Genomic DNA, 23733 nt, shown 5'->3' on the forward strand with positions numbered 1-23733 from the left:
GACATAGACTTTTTATCCCGGAAAATCGAAGAGTTCCCACAGGAATTTAAAAAAACCTAAATACACTCGGACGAAGTCGCGAGCATTAGTTAGTATCTAATAATATGATGACTGATCGATAGATAAGTACAATACAACTTCTTCTTCCGTACCTCATCCCACGCTACGTGGGGTCGGCACAACATGTCTTTTTCTTCCACTCCCTTCTGTCATCCGTCAACGCATTATCCACCCCTTTTACACGCATATCCTCTTTCACGCAACCTATCCACCTTTTCTTTAGTCGTCCTCTCATATTTAACATTCTTCATAATATACCTAATTAGCTACAATACGACACACGTGTAAATGTTAGTAATAGATCAGTACCCGTAGTACAAGATTTTACGTCTCACCAAACCAAACCAAATTCGAGAGTCGAAATACTTCCGCGTTACAGTAAACTGGATCTTAAGAGCCTTGTTTTAAAGCTCAAGTTTGTCTAGTGTCTACACTTCTACAGCCAGCGCTCCAAGCGGAAACATTGCGAAATTAAAATCAGTGGCATTGAATATTTGACTTCAATTCAAGGCTGTTTAGGTCAATTTTACTGTAACGCGGAAGTCTTTCGACTCTCGAATTTGGTTTGGTTTGGTGAGACGTAAAATCTTGTACTACGGGTACAGAGTAATCAAAGCGCAATATGTTTCGTTTTGGCAGTATTTAACAATGTCGCGTCGCTATCTCACGGCCTTGGCACTGAGACTGAACCATCAATGGCTGACTCAGTGACTCACACCCTGACTACTACGGCATGCGTTTGCGTAGTATATTATATGCGTTGTTTATTTACTACATATTACGTACTGTTTAGCTTTTACACGTGTTACATTGATAGGGTCTTGGACTGTAGTGATAAAATGAAGTGATTTTTTGTATATTAGAGGTAGTTTATGGGGCTAGAAATTTAAAAAAATCATGACTTTTATTCATTTTGACCATGAACGTTACGCTCTGTCGAAGGTTATAAGGTCATTGCGTTATAATCCGTAAAAGACATTTTTTTTTCAATTTTTTAACATAAATATAGAGTAAGTAATTTAATAAGAGTTTGTAAGAGAGGAAAATATTTTTATTATGTAAAAGAATTGAAAAATATTTGTTGCTTGCGCCATGTGACGTCATTAATCACTTTCCGTACAGCGTGACGTTAATAAAAAAATGAATAAAATAAAATAAAAAAATAACGCACAACCGACGGAAACGTTTAAATGCGGAAACCAGCCCAGAGCGAAGAAGAAGATCGATGAATAAAAATAATGTTTTTTTTATTTTTATTTATTACTACAGTCCAAGACCCTATTGAACCTGGGCTACCTATACTTAGGTATATTCAGTGCCTGCGCAGTGAGTGATTTTTAGTTTCCCTTAGTCCGCCCACTATTCTACTACGACACGCGTAGTGTGAGCACTGTGCGTTGCTTGTTTATGGTTCTGCCGTCCTATTTCTAAAAATCCACTACAAAATAGTTTAAGAGAAATCTCCAAAAAATCTGTGATTTAAGGAAAACTGATTAAAAAACCACTTGACCGATTTTTAGGGTTCCGTACCTCAATAGGAAAAACGGAACCCTTATAGGATCACTTTGTTGTCTGTCTGTCTGTCTGTCTGTGTGTCGGTCTGTCTGTCTGTCAAGAAACTTACGGGGTACTTCCCGTTGACCTAGAATCATGAAATTTGATAGGTAGGTGGGTCTTATAGCTGGATTTAGGGGAAAAATCTGAAAACCGTGAATTTAGGATTAGATCACACAAAAAATATTAAATTGTGGTCATGAACTAATAATTAGTATTTTCAACATTTGAAGTAAGATAACTATATCAAGTAAAGTTTTATTTATTTTTATGCATCATAGTTTTTGAATTATCGTGCAAAATGTCGAAAAAATACGATTGTAGTACGGAACCCTTAGTGTGCGAGCCTGACTCGCACTTAGTCGGTTTTTTATTTAAATGTTTCTTCTTTGAAATAAATTCTACTTTATGTTATTATTATTGTAATTAATATAATTATTTATGACTTTTTAAGAGATAATAACCTGTTTTTGTCTGTTATCGATTTTACGATTTAGTCTACATTTATTATTAACGAGTAGATTACATCATTTTCTTTCTTAGATTGCAGATTAAAAACAAATTAATAATTCTGAGATGTCAGCTGTTTGCATAATGGATTAACTTGGGTTTATAATTATTTATTTAAGTCCTTAAATCAAACAAAAATTCTAACCTACTAAGTTCATTAAACTATTATGTACTAGCTTATGCCCGCGACTCTGCTTCGCTTCGTACCCCTGTTTTAGCCCCTTAGGTCCTTCCTTAGCGGATGCTAATTGCCTACGTCATAATAGCTATCTGCATGGGAAATTTCAGCCCGATCCGTCCAGTAGTTTGAGCTGTGCGTTGATAGATCAGTCAGTCAGTCAGTCACATTTTCCTTTTATATATTTAGAATTTTATCGCCCAACACTTTGTATCAAATTGAACTACATATAAAGCTATACAAACTGTTTATTACTTATTATCCATGAAGAATCATATTATTATTCCAAATAATATGTAATAATAAATACATTATTTATATTAATAACATGAAATATATTATATTACAAGAGTATTAGCATTTCGACATTTTTTATAAATGCGAACGTTCAAGGTATAATAATAATGTTATTTATTTCAGGCAAACTGTACCTACCCATATTATTATTACAGAGGTCAAATATAAATATATATTTTTTTAAAGAATATTAGCCCTGTTAATTATGACTAATATTCCCCGTTCCCCTCCAATTAAGCGTAAAGTTTGTGCTAGGAGTAGGTACGACAATAGTGCAACGGGTGGGATTTGAACCGGCGATCTTTCGGTTCTCAGTCCGCTCCTTTAAACGTTGAGCTATCGAGGCTCTGAATTAAAATTTAGATTCTAAAGTAGAAAATAAAATAAAGAAAAAAATACAATATAAAAATAGTTTTAGATTATTATTTATTTATTCGTTATTCCCATTGCTCTACAGTATTAAGCATTAGGGCGAAAGTCTAACACGCGTGGCATTACTTAACCACTAGGCTACCTACCACGACTATTTGTGATAATTTTTGAGTTTTGTTTTGTTTACGCAACGCACTGATTAAGTATGAACAATTTGCACTAATCCGGCTTAACAACATGAATGTTAATTATCATTGTGTCTTATCTTATTCGTGTCAACGGAGTTAACGAACTTATTTTAATAAGTATAGGTACTTAGGTACATATTTTACCTTGTTTCTGCATATATTCAGCGAACGATAAAACATAGAAGACGTGTTTCTAACAACCATCATTCTAAAATAGAGCTCACAAACTTACGTCCGCTAAACATGTAACTTTCTTTTTATTAAATTAGCGTAAATCGCAACAGGCTTTATGATTGGTTCGTACTATGTCATGCAATTCTTGTGTAAGTGGCCATTTCAAAGTAACAATACAGAGTTACGTGCAGTATGAACTATAAACACAGCGGGATATCTATATAATAATATATAGATGAGTAATATAAAAGGAATAAAGCTGACTGACTGACTATCTATCAACGCACAGCTCAAACTACTGGACGGATCGGGCTGCAATTTGGCATGTAGATAGCTACCTATTATGACGTAGACATCCGCTAAGAAAGGATTTTAGAAAACTCAATCCCTGAAGAGGATTGAAATTTGTGTGGGCCACGCGGACAAAGTCGCGGGCATAAGCTAGTGTGGTATAAAGTTAAAATGTCTTTGAGGACAGACTTGAAGGACTTGAAAGATGTGTACGGTAGAGTATAATATAATATATTACTTATACAATTATGCACCGCGATATAGTTTTCGTTCGCCATAATGGAGCGTAAGGAAAGCTTCTATGTTTTATCATTCGCTGTATAATATTTATATATCTAATACTTTCGTTACCAGCATTTTTGTATCCATTAATTTTTAATCTTTTGATTTTTATCGCTGTCTAGAAAATACATCGTAGTATTTAGACAATCTGTATGGTAAAATAGGTACCTAAAATAGTCAGGTAGCCTGATATAGAGCCACTCATGAGATAAAATAGTCATATAAATTGTGGTAATGTGCTATTTGGGTGCTAATAACAAAGTCATTGACTTAATTCACAATTTACTATGTCCCGGATATTGATACTATTATTATCATCGTGGTATTTTTTAATTGAAGTATTGGCACTATTGCTGCGTTTAATGCGCATTAGCTGTAACCACAGAATTTATTATAAAAGTAGGTATGTACTTACCTACTATATTATAACCAACTTAAAAGGTAAACAAGTAGACAAGTAGCTTCTCTCTGAAATGCGTAAGAGGCGCACTATACGCGGCCCACTGACACAAAAAAAAATAAAAAAAAAATAAAAAAAATAAAAAAAAAAGTTATACAGGACTAGCGAGTCCCCTGCTTCGCATGGGTGCAATGTAGATACGGATGTGGTGCCAGATATAAACACTAATAAAACACCTTCGAAAGTAAGGCTTTGTTTCAGATCACATTTCAAAATCATAAAATCGATTATTGTGAACCGACCTTAAAAGATACATGTATGGTATCACAGACTTTTTTGTAGAACTTTTTAAGAGAAACAATTTCACCATACGTTGTTTTCGTGTAACTTTGACCATTTAGGCAGCGCACGCCTCGGAAACTCTCAAATGAGAGGAATTTTTTTCGACCTAATTCATATTAACTCAATTTCCTTAGAGATCTCTAATTTTTTCAGAACTAATCTATACTTATAAACCTTCCTCTTGAATCCTTCTATCTATTGGTGAAAATCGCATTAAAATCCGTTGCGTAGTTTAAAAGATCTACGCGTTCATACAATCAGACAGACAGCGGGAAGCGACTTTATTTTTAACCGACTTCAAAAAAGGAGGAGGTTCTCAATTCGTCGGAATCTTTTTTTATACTATGTAGAGATTTAACAGAACGCTAGCAAAAACAGACAGGTGATACCACAAAAAAAAAACGATTTTTTTTTATTTTAAATCCTATATTTTGTAATAGTTCATGACATAGGTATTGCAAATAAAACACCTGACTGACGCTAGAGGTCAACGAACGTTGCGTAAGTAGGCCACTTGGAGTCAATGTCGCGTCGTAAGTGCAATGTTCATTGCTCGGCGGTATTCACTTAACATCAAGTGTCTCATTTGCTTGTTTGCTGGCTATTCATAAAAAACGTGTAATTGAAGCAATTTCCCAATAGAAGCACACTTGACAGATACGATCCGCTCTTGACAGAATTGACACATCCGTCATGCGGAGGCGCAGCTTTCCGCAATTACTAATTCCTACTGTCGGACATTGCTCGCAGAAGTTGACGACCTCCCTGGCGCAGTGGTAAGCGCTGTGGTCTTATTAGTGGGAGGTCCCTGGTTCGATTCCTGGCAGAGATTTGGAATTTTATAATTTCTGAATTTCTGGTCTGGTGGGAGGCCTTGGCCGTAGCTAGTTACCCTATCGGAAAAGACGTGCCGCCAAGCAATTTAGCGTTCGTTTAAAAAACTACTATATGGATTTAGCTGAAAGGAATGGATATAGATTATACTAAAAAAACTATTTTCAACGAGGTCTCACTCAATTTTATATCACTTAATTTTTTTTTTCATTTGGGATTTTATTCAATGCTTATTGCAGATTAAAAAAATTAACAAATATGATTATTAATTTTTAAGACTATTTATATGTATAGGTTGTATTTATATGGTTAGCTTTTCAAGCTACGGAACCCCCGGTGGGCGAGTCCGATTTGCACTTGTTCGGTTTTCTATAAATCTAGTGGCCTGGATTTAATTTCCGCACCTTATCTTGTTAGTCGATCTATGTTCATCCAATTATTTGTACACTGATTTGTCTACTTCCGTCGCGAAGTGCAAAAAACCCGCCATTCCTGTCACCACTTGTCACCTAAAGAGGCAAACAACTATCGAGTGAGATGTGCGGTCGAGATTTTTTGTACTAAGTGTCCATTCAGACAGGCCACACTTATGGTCGCGCTGGACTTATGATGTATGTCGCAATTCGCAACTATAATCTGAGACAGGAGGCGGGAGGGAGGCCCGCACACCTTCACGTCAACCGCCCTCGCCCGCACCGGGTTAGCGTGGGGGCTGTGCGGGTGTGCGGGGTGTTCCCTTCCCGAATGCCATTTCAACCTGTACTATAACAGCCTTTTACAGAAACAGATTTTGTATCAAAATGTACTGCCGCTGGAACATCCGATTAAAATCCGGACCCGACAGCCGACAAGTGGGAACGGGCTGTAAGGATGAGTTGACAGTCTGATATAGAGATATAACTGTCTCATTTGAACTCTGGTTTGGCGAGGCTGAAACGTATGGCGTCAGCCGCAAGAGTTTTGATGCGAGGGGCTCTAGAAAAATAAGCAGTACGTCAAATCTCAGTGATTTCTTTTGTGTTTCAATTATTTTTAATAATTTCTTATCAAATAAAAACATCAGAAATACTTAGAAGGATTTTTATTCAAATAAACTTTTACAAGTAATTATTTGATTCGTCAAATGCATATTGGACTGCACTGGTTCGGAATGCCTTAATAAAATACAAACCTAGCAAAAAGATACCTACTTATTGCAAATGGTGTAGTTTTATACCTACAAGAATTTTATAAAGTACCTTGCACATGGCCATTATATTTAAAACTTTCATACAATTTTATGCCTGGTGACATTTTTACCGATTGTGGCACGTCTGAATGAACCCTAAGACTTTCAACTGCAAATATACTCCTCCCTATATTAATATTATGTAGGTATGTGTAGTGTATTGATCTCAATAGGCACGTGGCATAGATAATGGACTGCGATAAACTAGATCTGCCTAAATCTATCCAATTAAATTTTATCTTAAACACATTATCCAAAATCGATCAATCAATTTCTTATGCCTATTAACTTAGGTTTTAAATATAACTTATTTCATAGATTTATAATAATACTAGCTGTCCTGGCGAACTTCGTTCCGCCTAACAGTCGATTCAAATTTTTTAAATTTTTCTCTCCATAAGAACCATCCTCGTACCTTCAAAGAATATTATAAAAAAAAGAATTAGACAAATCGGTTCAGCTGTTCTCGAGATTAGCGATGGCCAACACATTTAGTGATTCATTTTTATGTTATAGATAATTATGTAATTAGCTGTGATAGCCTAGTGGTTAGGACGTCCGCCTTCTAATCGGAGGTCGGGGGTTCGATCCCGGGCACGCACCTCTGACTTTTCGGAGTTATGTGCGTTTTAATTAATTAAATATCACTTGCTTCAACGGTGAAGGAAAACATCGTGAGGAAACCTGCATGCCTGAGAGTTCTCCATAATGTTTTCAAAGGTGTGTGAAGTCTACCAATCCGCACATGACCAGCGTGGTAGACTATGGCCAAAACCCTTCTCATTCTGAGAGGAGACCCGTGCTCTGTAGTGAGCCGGCGATGGGTTGATCATGATGATGATGATGAGATATGTAATTATATGATGCTTATATGATTTGAAGTAAAAATAATATGTCGTCAAAATTCCAAAATGGTTAGTCCTCAACTGCTCATAACGGCAGTGGAACGAGCTCAAGTAGATAATGCGCTCATCCGGCGAGCGCTGGGAAGACGGACAATGCCGGACCAATCATAATGTTCACGAATACCCACTATAACTTATAGTTGTAATATACCTACCTAAGGGGCCATGAAGAAAGGGGGTCACCGTACTCATCTTTATATGTAACTTAAATTTAAAAAAAAACCGGCCAAGTGCAAGTCATGCTCGCGCAATGAGGGTTCCGTACTACAGTCGTATTTTTTCGACAATTTGCACGATAATTCAAAAACTATGATGCATAAAAATAAATAAAAATCCGTTTTAGAATGTACAGGTGAAGACCTTTCATATGATACCCCACTTGATATAGTTATCTTACTTCGAAAATTGAAAATACTAATTATTAGTTAATGACCACAATTTTTTTTTTGTGTGATGTAACCACAAACTCACGGTTTTCAGATTTTTCCCCGAATGTCAGCTATAAGACCTACCTACCTGCCAAATTTCATGTGTCTAGGTTCACGGGAAGTACCCTGTAGGTTTCTTGACAGACCGACAGACAGACAGGCAGACAGACAACAAAGTGATCCTATAAGGGTTTCGTTTTTCCTTTTGAGGTACGGAACCCTAAAAACACGAAACATTTCACCCCGATTAATACCCTCATCTGTTCACAGAAGGGCTGGCACAATTTTTGCGCAACGAATCAGCCTGGCTATCCAGCGCGGAAATGCAGCCAGTATTCTTGGCACTATTCCACGCGGAAAAAAAAAAATTGTACGAAATATAATAGATGTATGAATACTTTGTACACGCACTTTCAAGCAATAAAATATATCACTTGCTTTAACGGTGAAGGAAAACACCGTGAGGAAAACTGCATAGGTACCTGAGAGTTTCCCATAATTTTATCAAAGGTGTGTGAAGTCTGCCAATCCGCACTTGTCCAGCGTGGTAGACTGTGGCCAAAACCCTTCTCGTTCTGAGAGGAGACTGAGAGAGAGAGAGTGCTAAGTAGTGAGCCAGCGATGGGTTTCCGATTATGAGGTGAAAAAGGCAACTTAAATATAAACGGACGAACTTATGCATCGACCTTATTCTATACATAAATAATACCTATCCGTTAAAGATTTTGTGTAGATTTTATTAGTCGCGATTTTTTTAAAGAATATTAGCCATGTTCATCACGACTAACATGCCCCTTTCCTCTCCAACTAAGGGTTAAGCTTGTGCTAGGAGTATATACGACATGCAACGGGTGGTGTTTGAACTGCCGACCTTTCGGATTTCGCTAACCGTTGAGCTATTGAGTCTTCCAGTGTGGTCGTCATCGACGTGACACCGGCCACGGCGTAATTGAAGACATGCAAGGTTATGGTTGGACATTGGTTAATCTAATTAAACTATTAAAGTTACACCTGAAAGGCTTCTGCTTCGAGTCATATTTCGATAATCACACGATTGCCCAAAAAATTTACCTAATGTTTTCAGGATTCGTGTACTTCTATGTACATCACTTTGTTGTCTGTCTGTCTGTCTGTCGGTCTGTCAATAAACCTACTGCAGGGTACTTCCCGTTGACCTGAAATCCCTAGAATCATGAAATTCGGCAGGTAGGTTTAGGGGACAAATCTGAAAACCGTGAATTTGCGGTTACATCACACACAAAAAAAAAATTGTGGTCATTAAATATTTTTAATTGGTATTTTCAATTTACAAAGTAAGATAACTATATCAAGTGGGGTATCATATTATGCAAGGACTACACCTGTACATTCTAAAACAGATTTTTATTTATTTTTGTGCATCATAGTTTTTGAATACGACTGTAGTACGGAATCCTCGGTGGGCGAGCCTGACTCGCACTTGGCCGATATTTTTTCGCAAAATTTGTGAACTATAGGACTACATAGAAGTGCGCGCACTGCGGAATTATTCCCGCACCGGATTGTAAATCAAATTTGCGGATTTTAAACGCACCGCAACTCACCGCACCCCGTGGTACGCGCTAGCTCTTAGTCGGGTTTTGTTTTTAACTTTATTTGTTCTCAGAAACGGTTCGAGGCAAGAAGTTGTTTACATCGAATAGCCTCGATTTATCTCGAATCATAAAAGTTATAGGTAAATGCTTTAAAAAAAATAAAGTTTCGATAGCAAAAAGATAATGAGTGGGCTCTTCAATTGCACACACTGACTGATTTTTTATTAATATCAAAGCCTTTTTTTAAATGCGCAAGTGCGCATTACTATTAGGACGTAAACATCCGCTAGGAAAAGATTGTTGAAAATTTAACCCCTAAGGGGGTAAAATATGAGTTTGAAACTTAGTCTACACATACGAAGTCGCGACCATAAGCTAGTCTCCCAACAAGCCTCTAAATAGAACGCGGCAGAAAATAATGTACAACGACCTTAAAAAAGAGATAATGGTTTTGTAGAGCATTGCCTCTGTCGTTGATACCGACAAAACGTCACATATGAGTGACAGAGACAACGCTCTACAAAGCCGAAATCTCATTCTAAAGGTCGATGTACGGTTATTGGTGTCCTGGCGCGTATTGTACGTACCTGTCTGTGTCCCCACGCTAGCTTCAATAAGATCCGAGAGGACATCTCAAACACACAGCTAGTCGATAAAAATCCATACTAATATTATAAATGCGAAAGTGTGTCTGTCTGTCTGTCTGCTAGCTTTTCACGGCTCAACCGTTCAACCGATTTTGACGAAATTTGGTACCTACAGAGATAGCTTACATTGCATCCCGGGGAAAGACATAGGCTACTTTTTATCCCGGAAAATTGAAGAGTTCCCACAGGATTTTTAAAAAGCTAAATCCACGCTGACGAAGTCGCGGGCATCATCTAGTATAAATTATGTAGCATAACTTATGCCCGCGTGGACCACACAAATTTCTAAACCTTATTTTACCCCATTATGGGTTGAGTTTTCAAAAATCCTTTCGTAGCGGATGTCTACGTCATATCGCTATCTGCATGCCTTTAAGTCCGATCCGTAGTTTGACCTTTGCCACAGAATATACAATAGCGTTGATAGGATAGATGGGTCGGGTCAGTCAGTCAGCCCTTTTCCTTTTATATGCCTACTTACTTATTAGACTTGTTTCTGGAACAATGTTAGGTATAAAAATGTTACCATAATAATTACTTAATATGTTATTATTATAACCTTGTATGCGTAACCTTCAGAATTCTTAAAATTTTAAAAAAATATGACGCTGTCTTCCACGAAAATAGGTTAAGGTCGCCATAGTATTATGTACCTACAACAAATACACGCTGAAATTTTAATGGTACCTATGTACCGTACCCGTAGAACAAGATTTTACGTCTCACCAAACCAAACCAAATTCGAGAGTCGAAATACTACTGTAAACTGGATCTTAAATGCCTTGTTTTAAAGCTCAAGTTTGTCTACACTTCTACAGCCAGCGCTCCAAGCGGAAACATTGCGAAATTAAAATCAGTGGCATTGAATATTTGACTTCAATTCAAGGATGTTTAGGTCCATTTTACTGTAACGCGGAAGTATTTCGACTCTCGAATTTGGTTTGGTTTGGTGAGACGTAAAATCTTGTACTACGGGTACTGTTGGGCTGTTGAAATAACTTGCCTGCTCGAGTTTTCAATGCATAAAAGGAATCCTTGTAAAAGTTAGAAAGTTTTTTTTTTAAACGTTGTTTTAAAGGCAAAGTAAGAACTCGATTGGGTTGACGTAGTTACTAGGTAGGTACGTACTAGTGATGTACCTAGACCTACCTAACGAATTTATTGGACATTCGCGGATGTGAATGCGAATGCGAATATCTGCTACCAACATTCGCGAATACGAATGCGAATATTCAGTTTTGGTGGCGCCATTTGTTTATGGCTTGGTGACGTTGCGGCAGTCGCCGCCGTCTGTCTGTCTGTCTGTCTATCGGTCTGTCGGTCTGTCAAGAAACCTACAGGGTACTTCCCGTTGACCTAGAATCATGAAATTTGGCAGGTAGGTGGGTCTTATAGTTGACATTAGGGGAAAAATCTGAAAACCGTTAAACACACAAAAAAAAAATTAAATTGTGGTCATGAACTAATAATTAGTATTTTCAACTTTCGAAGTAAGATAACTATATCATGTGGGGTATCATATGAAAGGTCTTCACCTGTACATTCTAAAACAGATTTTTATTTATTTTTATACACCATAGTTTTTGAATTATCGTGCAAAATGTCGAAAAAATAACAAAACCTGACTAACCTGAAAAAACCTGACGTGTATTGGAAGGAGATAGCGGATTTGTAGAGCATTGTCTCTGTCGTTGAGACCGACAAGACGTCATCTTATAGGTATGAGTGACACCTGTGACAGAAACAACGCTCTACAAAGCCGAAATGTCATTCTAAGTGCCGATGTACATTACTTTCTGCCGCGTACTGTACCTAGATGCCAGAGTGAGATTAAACTGATAAACTTTAACTAGGTACTTTAACTTTGACCACACGTCAAGGTAGCTATCATGAAAATAAAACAGAAGGTTCAACAGTCCTTTCCCAGTTCCTTTCTATTTCGATTTTCAAGGATTTCCTTTCATTAAAATACCTTAACTAAGGTAAAAATGTTACCATAATAATAATTACTTAATATGTTATTATTATAACCTTGTATGCGTAACCAGAATTCTTAAAATTTTAAAAAAATATGACGCTGTCTTCCACGAAAATAGGTTAAGGTCGCCATAGTATTTTATGTACCTACAACAAATATACGCTGAAATTTTAATGGTTGTTTTCCCGAAGCAAAATGATTTTGTCGTGGTATTACAATCGATTTATAAATATAAAAAATTACTAGAGTCAAAAATGACAAATTTACAATCGAGAAAAACAAAAATCGAATGAGACCTCGAACCAATAGTGATACCGCGTGCGTGCATGCTAGTTTATGCCGTATCACTACGCGCGAGAGCTTATTTTGCTCTAAACTTTTTCACTTTATTGACAGCGCGGTTCGAGTGGATGTACCTACCTACTATTCACGTTACGTCTAGGGAGTTACTATTGTTTCTCACATTTTCGAGTTGTCTATTTTTTTTTTTAATTATTTCAAAACAAAAACATTTGTATTTTTTAAGTCTAACTCAAAATTTCGATAGTACTACTGAGGGCAAATCGTTCTGCCGCGGGAAGACAACCACTAAAATTTCACCGTGTATACCTATTTCGTTACAAGCTTTAAAAAAACCAAGCTAAAAAAACGCGAGTCAGACTCTCACAGGAAGGGTTCGATATTAGAGTCTTTTGTTTTATGTAAAGTGCATAATCAGAATAACGAGGCGTGCGCTGCCTAATGGTCAAAGTTAAACGAAAAGAATGTACGGTAAAATTGTTTCTCTTAAAAAGTTCTATAAAAAACTCCGCGATAGTCCAAGTCAAAGTCAAAGTCAAATGATTTATTCAAAATAGGCAATAAATTACTCTTATTGATTGTCTGGTATAGTGTTAGATTTGTAAGATAAGTATAGTTGTAGCAGAGACAACTCATAGACAAGTGACCAATTGTCAATGTCGTACGTAGGTGTCACCTGTCATGTGTCAACGTCAATTGATAGACTGAGACTTGTAAGATTTGGCCAGAGCCGTGCACACTAAGCTCATTGTATTAATATTAATTACTAAGTTAATCCGAGTGGAAATATTAAAATAAACACAAATTACATGAAGAAACATTATTTTATTTAATACAACATTACATGGCGCAGCCGTTTTCGAACAAAACATCAGATTAAAACGGATTGTAAGTTTGGACTGAACATCAAGACAATGGCCGACGGGGCAACGACCACGATGCAAGGCGACATGTGTGGTGTCGAATTTAAGATGCCGCGAGGAATAGATCTGGAAGATTTGGATACGTGCTGGCAGCAGTGGCAAAAATTCAAGGATTCGTTTAAGATATTTATGCTGGCGGCGGGTTTTGAGAAGTTGTCTGAACCAAGAAAAGCAGCATTATTATTAAATTGCATTGGATCTTCAGCCCTGGAACTATACCTCAACGTATTAAAAAAAGAAGATAAACCGAAATTAGAGGAAGTTATCAAGTTATTCGACGAATATTTCAAGCCGAAAAGTAATGAAGTAATGGCAAGTTACAATTTTAATAGAAGAGTACAACAAGACGGAGAAAATTTTGACACATTTTACTCAGACTTAAGAAAACTGGCAGACAGCTGTAACTTTGGTCAACAAAAGGACAGGATGTTACGGGACAGACTCGTCATCGGCGTGAAACAGACACGAGTGCAACAAAAATTATTAGAAATTAAGGACCTCACACTGGACAAGGCACTGGACATATGTCGATCAGCGGAGCTGTCCAGTCAGCAACTTATGGTGCTACACAGCTCGGAGGTGAATGCGGTGGCAGCAGCAAGCACAACCCGGCAGCTGACTACCCCGGCGAGCAACAATAGCAAAGCTAAGTATAGTAGGCCCCATAATAATATTAATAATAAGAAAAATTGTCAAAATAATTATAAAAATAACTTGAATAAAAACAATTATCAGTGTAAAAAGTGTAATAAGGTACATGGTCCTAGGCAGTGTCCAGCCTTTGGAAAAACTTGTTTAAAATGTGGAAAATTAAATCATTTTAGTGTAGGATGTATGTCTAAGAATCAAAAGCTGGATAATATTAATAACATTCATGATTTATGACTAGTATACTCAATAGATTTTACTAAAAATGAATGGAATACGTTGTTGCAAGTTGAAAATAAGAGGGTCTGTTTTAAGTGTGACACGGGGGCCCAAATAAATGTTTTGAGTTTGCGGGACCTTAAAAAAATTGTCGATGATGAGACAAAAATAAAAATGTCTGAGACAAAAACCTTAATAGAAGTCTTTGGTGGAGGAAAATTATTTCCTATAGGAAAGGTCACATTAAAAGTATATTCTAATAATAATATTAATAACAAGGAGTGGTTCAACACTGAGTTTTTAATTATTAATGAACCGGTTAGACCGATCCTAGGGCTAAGCTCTTTGGTAAAGCTTAGGCTCTTAAATACTAATAATAATATTAATACACTTACAAGTTGCACTAATACTAATATGAAAATGAGTAAAGACTCAATTGTTAATATGAATAACGAACTATTTCAGGGAGTCGGGGAGTTTAAGAGCTCACTGCAGCTACGCATTCAACCTGGCGTGGAGCCTGTGGTGCGACCCCCACGGCGAGTGCCTAACGCACTGAAGGATCGCCTTGCGGACAAGTTGGAAGCTCTGGTGAAGCACAAAGTCATCGCGAAGGTCGATCACCCTAAAAGTTTTGTAAGCAACTTGGTTATTATAGAAAAGAAAGATGGTTCGCTTAGAATTTGTTTAGATCCTAAAGATCTTAATAAAGTATTAATAAGAGAACATCATTTGATTCCCACCATTGATGAAATTATAACTAAACTTTGTAATAAAAAGTATTTTTCAGTGCTAGATTTATCCGATGGTTTTTATAATATTAAACTTTCAGAAGATTCGAATGATTTATGTACATTTAATAGTCCATTTGGTTGTTATAAGTTCCTAAGAATGCCATTTGGTTTATCAGTAGCACCGGAAATTTTCCAAAAATATAGTGAAACAGCCTTTGGAGATATTCCAGGCGTGATAGTGTACTGTGACGATTTGTTAATATGTGGTGAAACTGAACAAGAGCATGATGCAATATTAAAAAAGGTTTTTGAACGGGCTAGAGAACATAATGTTCGCTTTAATAAGAATAAATTTCAATATAAATTAAAAGAGGTGAAGTATTTTGGCCATATTTTTTCTGAGAAAGGTATGCAAATAGACCCAGAGCGGGTAAGTGCAATTATTAATATGAAAAGTCCCAATAATAAAAAAGAGTTACAGATTTTCCTTGGCATGGTCAATTATTTAAGAAAATTTATACCTAACTTGGCTGATATTGCATCAACGCTTCAGTTATTATTAAAGAAAGATGTTGAGTGGTTATGGACGGAAGTTCATGAAAATGTTTATAATAATATTAAAATTAAATTAAGCCAAGCGCCCATTTTACAGAATTTTAACAGTAAATTGCCTATAACGATTCAGTGTGACGCATCAAAGAGTGGTCTTGGATGCTGTTTACTTCAAAATGGTAAACCAGTTTGCTTTGCTTCAAGAAGTTTAACACCTGCAGAATGTAATTTTTCCCAAATTGAAAAAGAGTTGTTAAGTATAGTATGGGCAACTAAGAAATTTCATTATTATATCTATGGTCATAAGATTACCGTAGTTAATGATCATAAACCATTAGAAAGTTTATTAAAAAAGCATTTACATGAGGTACCGTCTCCTAGACTACAGAGATTAAAGTTAAAGTTGTTAAAATATAATTTTGAATTTAAATATTTACAAGGTAAACAAATGTACATAGCAGATTTGTTATCAAGGTCGTATCAGGAGTGTAATGATACAGACGATTCTTATATGTATGAAGTCATACACTGTATAGGGTTAGCACAGAAATTAGAATGCACAGAAGAACAAAAATTAGTATTAATCTCAGAAAGTTCTAAAGATGAAGAGTTATTAAAAATAATTGAATTTATACAGAATGGTTGGCCGGACAAAATTTCTCATATTCCAGATGTAATAAGAAGTTATCATAAATTAAGAGCTGAACTTAGTGTGGACGATAATTTAGTCTTCTATAATGATAGGTTAATAGTACCGAAGAGTTTAAGATTGAATGTCATTAAAACTTTACATGAAGGGCATGTAGGTATGTCAAAAATGAAGCAGACAGCTAGAAGGTTATATTACTGGCCTTATATGGACTCTCACATTGAAGAGTGTGTTAAGAAATGCTTTCCTTGTCAAACGCATCATAATAGTAATGTTAAAGAGCCGTTATTATCACATCAAGTTCCCAACCTTCCATTTTTAAAATTAGGTATAGATATCATGGACTTTAGAAGGAAAAGTTATTTAGTAGTATATGACTATTATTCTAAATGGTTAGAGATAAAATACATATCCAGTAAAACTGCTACAAGTGTAATTAATACATTAAAAGATATTTTTAGTACTCATGGAATACCTGCAGAAATAATATCTGACCATGTTCCATTTGATTCGAGGGAATGTAAAGAGTTTGCACATAATTGGGGATTTAAATTTACTTATACTAGTCCAAGATATGCCCAAGCGAATGGTATGGCTGAACGAGGGGTACAAATTGCGAAGAAAATGCTAACAAAATGCCACGAAGATAGAACTGATGTAAGGCTAGCATTATTACAATATCGGGCTTCTCCCGTTTCTGGTACAAATTTTTCCCCCAGTCAGCTACTAATGAATAGAAATTTAAAAACTAAGTTGATTGTTAGCTCACAATACCTAACACCTAAGTTAAATCAGAAGGTAACTCAACAGTTTAATGATGTACAAACTAGAAATATAAAAAATTATAATAAGACAAGTCGATTTAAAAGTAGGTTTACTGTAGGGCAAAAAGTTTGGTTCAAAAAAGAGCCAAGTAAGAATATTTGGTCAGAAGGCGAAATTGTTAGATATAATGGATATAGAGCATATGTAATAATAGACAACAATAATGTACAATATAGTAGAACCTCGTTTCATATTCGACCGGCGGCGTAGACTTTGTGTTTCAATCAGACAGGCTGTCCATCGCTGGTTGAATGGGTAGTTTAAGAGTCAATAATTGTAGTAAATTTAAGAAGTGTGGCACAATAATATTATAAAATTAATTAAGTAATAATTTATGTAAATTGTAAAATTAAAAGGGGATGATATAGTTATGTAAAATTAAAAGGGGATGATATATGTAAGTAATTTTTCAAAATTGTAACTGGATGATTATGTAGATATTTTTTTTTTAAATAAAAGGGGATGATGTAGCAGAGACAACTCATAGACAAGTGACCAATTGTCAATGTCGTACGTAGGTGTCACCTGTCATGTGTCAACGTCAATTGATAGACTGAGACTTGTAAGATTTGGCCAGAGCCGTGCACACTAAGCTCATTGTATTAATATTAATTACTAAGTTAATCCGAGTGGAAATATTAAAATAAACACAAATTACATGAAGAAACATTATTTTATTTAATACAACATTACAATAGTGGTGATAATTATAACGCAAACTTAAAACTAAAGCTACGATACCATACATGTATCTTTTAAGGTTGGCTCACAATAATCGATTTTATGATTTTTAAAAAATGATCAACAAAGTCTTATTTTCTAAGGTGTGTTTACTGGCATAGTATTAATTCTTATCAAAATAAAATAGTTGATCATCTGAAATATTGAAATAAGACCAAAATTGCCCATTGCATCATTTAATTTAGAATGATATTTTAGGAGATATCCAAAAAATAATAAGGCTTAGTTTTATTGTAATATTTTGATTTCTTAAACACCTTGATACAGTGCAAACCGTAGTCGGGTTTTTGAAAACTTTTTAGGGTTCCGTACCTCAAAAGGAAAAACGGAACCCTTATAGGATCACTTTGTTGTCTGTCTGTCTGTCTGTCGGTCTGTCAAGAAACCTACAGGGTACTTCCCGTTGACCTAGAATCATGAAATTTGGCAGGTAGGTAGGTCTCAAAGCAGACATTCGGGGAATAATCTGAAAACCGTGAATTTGTTGTTAAATCACACAAAAAAAATTTAAATTGTGGTCATGAACAAATACCTACTGCTATTTTCAACTTTCGAAGTAAGATAACTATATCAAGTGGGGTATCATATGAAAGGGCTTCACTTGTGCATTCTAAAACAGATTTATTTTTATTTTTATGCATAATAGTTTTAAAAAATACGACTGCAGTACGGAACCCTCAGTGCGCGAGTCTGACTCGCACTTGGCCGGTTTTTGAATGAAGTATTTATTTGTGTGACTATTATACTGTTGAATCCAAGTCTACCGGATCAACTACATAATAATATTATCATCTTATTCGACTATATTATACTTACCTCGATAATTATTTATCTCACGACTTGTCGAGATTAAATTTATATTTTTTATAATATGGAGGTAAAGAGTTATGAAGGAGGACATGTAACACGTAAAACTGCCACTTTGGCGGTCATTATTTCGTAAGCGTTAGTATTTTTCGAAAAACAACTACCTAACTAAGTTTAAAGTAAAAGTAAAATACTCTTTATTGTATACCAAAACTATAGAAATATAACAAAGATAGCATTACAATAGGCGGCCTTATCGCTAAAATAGCGATCTCTTCGGTAACGGTCGGTTAGGGTAGAGGATATTATTATAAAAATTTAAGAAAACGGAAGGGGTGAACTAATTAGGGTGGGTGTACGTGTTTCAGAGACTCAATAGCTCAACCGGTAAAGGAGTGCACTGAAAACCGAAAGGTCGACGGTTCAAACCCCGCCCGTTGCACTATTCTCGTACCTACTCCTAGCACAAGCCTGACGCTTAGTTGGAGAGGAAAGGGGAATATTAGTCATTTAACATGGCCAATATTCTTTAAAAAAAAAAATTAAATCTATACTAATAATATTATGAAGAGGTAATGTCGTTAAGTTTGTTTACTGTTTAAACTACTGAACCGATTTTGAAAATTCTTTCACCAGTAGAAAGCTACATTATTCCTGAGTGACATAGGCTATATTTTATTTTTTTATTTTTTTTATTTTTTATTCAGATACAAGTTAGCCCTTGACTGCAATCTCATCTGGTGGTAAGTGATGATGCAGTCTAAGATGATAGCGGGCTAACCTGGAAGGGTTATGGCAGTATTATATACTATATATTATTATATACTATATATATTATATATTATTATACACGCGGGCGAAGCTGCGGGAATCAGCTAGTAAAGTATACCTACATCTCACAATTATTTTAAAATACCTATTCAACGGGATACCTACCTGACCAAATTAGTTTTCGACTCTCGCTTTTAATTATACTTAGGTATATAGTATATACGTACCCTGAAAAAAACTTTTTTCAAAAACATAGGTAGGTAGGTAGTATATAATAAATATTAAATAATAATTATGTCAGTTCAATAGTTTCTTATGTTTGTCGGGTGGGTTGTTTAAAATGACATTGACACACAGACAGACAGACGGATTGGACGAAAGCATAACAGTTCCTTGTTTTTACGGAATCTTAAAAATCCTATTAGTACAATGTAAAGGATTTTTTTTAATAGAAAATATTACAATAAAACCTTGAGCTTGCCTTATCTAATTACTTTATTATAATAGTATTAATAGTTTTTTGTTTTTTTGTAATGAAAATATTACAATAAAACTTAAAGCTAGCCTTATTTAATTACTATACAAATCATGCCCGTATGGGTGCCAAGAATACCTACTGGCTGCATTTCCGCGCTGGACAGCCAGGCTGATCTGATGCGCAAAAAATGAGTCAGCCCTTACCAGATGAGCTATTAATCGCTGTAAAATGTCTCGTATTTTCTTTTTCTATTTTTTAATGTAAAGAATTACATTAAGAAAAGTGTAGCAGTGAATGTGAGATAGTGGTAAACTGATATCTAAAGCGAAACGAATCATCATCATCAAGCCATCGCCGGTTCACTACTGAGATCCGGTCTCCTCTCAGAATTAAGTCCATGCAATTAAGTATCGTCTACCAATCCGCACATGGCCAGCGTGGTAGACTATGGCTAACACCCTTCTCACTCTGAGAAGAGACCCGTGCTCTGTAGTGAGCCGGCAATAGGTTGATCATGATGATGATGAATTAAGTATCACTTGCTTTAACGGTGAAGGAAAACATCGTGAGGTGAACTGCATATTTGAGGGGTATCCATAATGTTCTCAGACTTCTCAAAGGTGTGTGAAGTTTGCCAATCCAAACTTGTCCAGCGTGGTAGACTCATTAAGAGAAGAGACCCGTCTTCAGTAGTGGGCCGGTGACGGGTTGAGATGATGCGTAATAATTATTTATCGAAAGAATTTATTCCGAGATAAGTTAGTAGGCACTACCGATTAATTTATTTACTTATAGAAATTCTGGAGTTACATAAGTAAAGTAGATAAGTATATTGCCGAATTTATATTGATACTGGATGAGCGTGATAGATTTAACCTTTAGAGATAGTGTATCATGTTGTATCACACTAATTAATTACCTATCTAATTATTTAAACAAATAAAAGAGACATTCTCACAATATTGTATTTTATTAGGTCACTTTACTTAACTTCTTAACAATTTTACATTTTAGTAAGTACTCTCGACTTTCAAGACGAGCGAGTCCCAACCACAGAACATGCTATCTTATGATAATATGCTACAGATAGGTCACTATACTAATTAAAGGAAAATTACACGTACCTAATAATATTATTACACAACTGTCAGAAAAAAGGGAGTGTAACGTTTCTTACAGTGTAGGTGAGTTTTTTTATCCCACCATAACTTCTAAATGCCTGAACAGATGTGGATGTATGGAGTATTGTTAGAACACCTCCCGGGCGTAGTGGTAAGCGCTGTGGTCTTATTAGTGGGAGGTCCCAGGTTGGATTCCCGGCAGGGGTTTGGAATTTTACTGGTCTGGTCTGGTGGGAGGCTTCGGCCGTGGATTGTTACCACCCTACCGGCAAAGCCGTGCCGCCAAGCGGTTTAGCGTTCCAGTACGATGCCGTGTAGAAACAAAATGTGTGTATGGGTTTAATAAAATATGCCATACTCCTTCCAGGTTAGCCCGCTTCTATCTTAGACTGCATCATCACTTACCAGGTGAGATTGCAGTCAAGGGCTAACTTCTATAGGAATAAAAAAATTGAAAAAAAACATCGCGAGTGACACTTGCTATAGATAGGTACCTACCTACCTATAATTTTTTTGAAAAAAAATAATATATGGCGACTGTATGGTGCCATTTTCAAATGTGAATTTTTAAAACATCGCTTTTTGGCACGACAGTCGTGTTTCCTACGATAAAATTATTATCATTATCAAAAATAAAAGGACTTACCTTCCCAAAGTGAAGTTATCTTTTCAATAATACCTGTGATAACCGTGATAACGGCACAAAACTAATCACGTTCAATTTAATTGTGTAAGAAAATAAGCGAAAATATATCACAGTTATATTTTATTTATTTATCACTGGGTTTCATCGTCTGAAAGTACGATTATTTTACGCGTGTGTGTTTTAATTAAAGCGGCGTGCGACACATTTTGCTTCGCCGCCCGTCACAATGGTACTGATAGGTTTGAGTTCGGAGGTTATAATGACTGATAAGGTCTTATTTAAATAGTAGACACCCACGAGTAGGTATGGGGCTACTAGTAACGCGCCCCGGCTTCACACAGGTAGCCAAAATATTCCCAGTTTTCCAGTTATATTAAACTTAATAGGTAACACGTGTTGTAAGTTGAACCTGGCCAGTGGTTGATTACTATAGGTTTTCGTATCTCAAGAGATAAAAATTAACCCTTATAGGATCACTTTGTTGTCTCTGTCTGTTTGTGTGTCCGTCTGTCCGTCGTGTCTGTCAAAAAAACCTATAGGAGACTTCCTTTTGAGTGTTGACCTAGAATCATGAAATTTGGTACGTAGGTAGGTCATATAGCACAAGTAAAGGAATAAATCCGAAAACCGTAAATTTGTGGTTACATCACAAGAAAAAAGTTAAAATGTGTTCATGGACAAAATATTCCTATTTTCAACTTTCAAAGTAAGATTCCTATACCAAGTGGGTTATCATAATATTATAAAAGGGCTTTAGTTATACATCCTAAAACAGGTTTTTATTTATTTTTTTAGACATAATAGTTTTTGATTCATCGTGCAAAATGTTGATAAAATACGATTGTAGTACGGAACATTCAGTGCGCGAGTCTGACCCGCTTGGCCGGTTTTTTTAATAATATTTACATACCTAACTATTGAGATTTTTATCCAAATTAAGAAATACCTACGTACAAGGTTACTAAGGAACACAAAAAATATAATTAGTAAGTACATTTTTTGTGGATAGGTATAATTAATATACTTAGTGTAATATAATATTTATATTTTATATATTATATAAAATTATGTTATTATGTAAAATTATATTGTATGTATCGCTGTTGATTGCAAATAAACGAATAAAATAAAATAAAAAATAACTTTGTTTCGATAATATATTATTATATGATCGAAACTAAGTTATTTATAGTTAGTTTTAATTTTGGGACGCTGAAAATTTTAAAAAGTTCTCAGGAAAAAGAAGTTTTCTTCGGACTTTTGTGAAATTACACTTTTTTACATCTTCGAGGCTTTATTAATGTGGTGGCCCGGTTCGAATCCGGGCATTGATAAAGTATTATTTTTATAATTAATATCATAATAATTTTATAATTAAGGTAAGGTAAGGGTTTTAACTTTTTTGTTTCTAAAATGAAGCAAATTTTTTTTGAACAATTATTAGGGGACTCGTATTTAAATTCAGACAAGTTCATCTAGTGTCATCTATTGGAAACTCGTAAGTTTATTGACTCACTTTGGGTTCTTGTTAAAACATTTTCCTACGTAGTCTTATAATATTTACATAGGTGGCGCTGAGATAATAAATCAAGAAGAAAATTATTTTCGTCGTCCAACATGAAAACGAGCTGGTGGGAAAACGTTTGGCTAAAAAAAATCGGCCAAGCGCGAGTCAGTCTCGCAAACGAAGGGTTGCCTATGTATATTATGTATCTACTATTTGTGTACATGATATTACCAATGTATAATGGGTAGGTACTTACCGTGGACCAACAATGTTGGAACTGGCTGTAAACTAAATTGTTTATATTTAAACTAGCTTATGCTCGCGACTTCGTCCGCGTGGACTACACAAATTTCAAACCCCTATTTTACCCCCTTAGGGGTTGAATTTTCAAAAACCCTTTCTTAGCGGATGCCTACGCCATTATAGCTATCTGCATGCCAAATTTCAGCCCGATCCGTCCAGTAGTTTGAGCTGTGCGTTGATAGATCAGTCAGTCAGTCAGTCAGTCAATCAGTCAGTCAGTCAGTCAGTCACCTTTTACTTTTATATATTTAGATATGTTCTTATTCT

General features: G+C 35.6%; 1 protein-coding gene across 1 annotated transcript in view; it reads right to left on the bottom strand.

Annotated features, from left to right (window-relative positions):
* The window catches only part of LOC117984340 (protein peste-like), a 76551-nt gene extending 54637 nt beyond the window's left edge, over positions 1–21914 (bottom strand). The window contains exon 1 of the mRNA XM_034970965.2: positions 21657–21914. The gene's annotated coding sequence lies outside the window, so the exon portion shown is untranslated. The remainder of the gene's footprint in view (positions 1–21656) is intronic.
* Positions 21915–23733: the final 1819 nt, after the last annotated feature.

This window comes from Maniola hyperantus, chromosome 8 (genome assembly GCF_902806685.2).
Source record: "Maniola hyperantus chromosome 8, iAphHyp1.2, whole genome shotgun sequence".
NCBI classification, from domain to species: domain Eukaryota; kingdom Metazoa; phylum Arthropoda; class Insecta; order Lepidoptera; family Nymphalidae; genus Maniola; species Maniola hyperantus.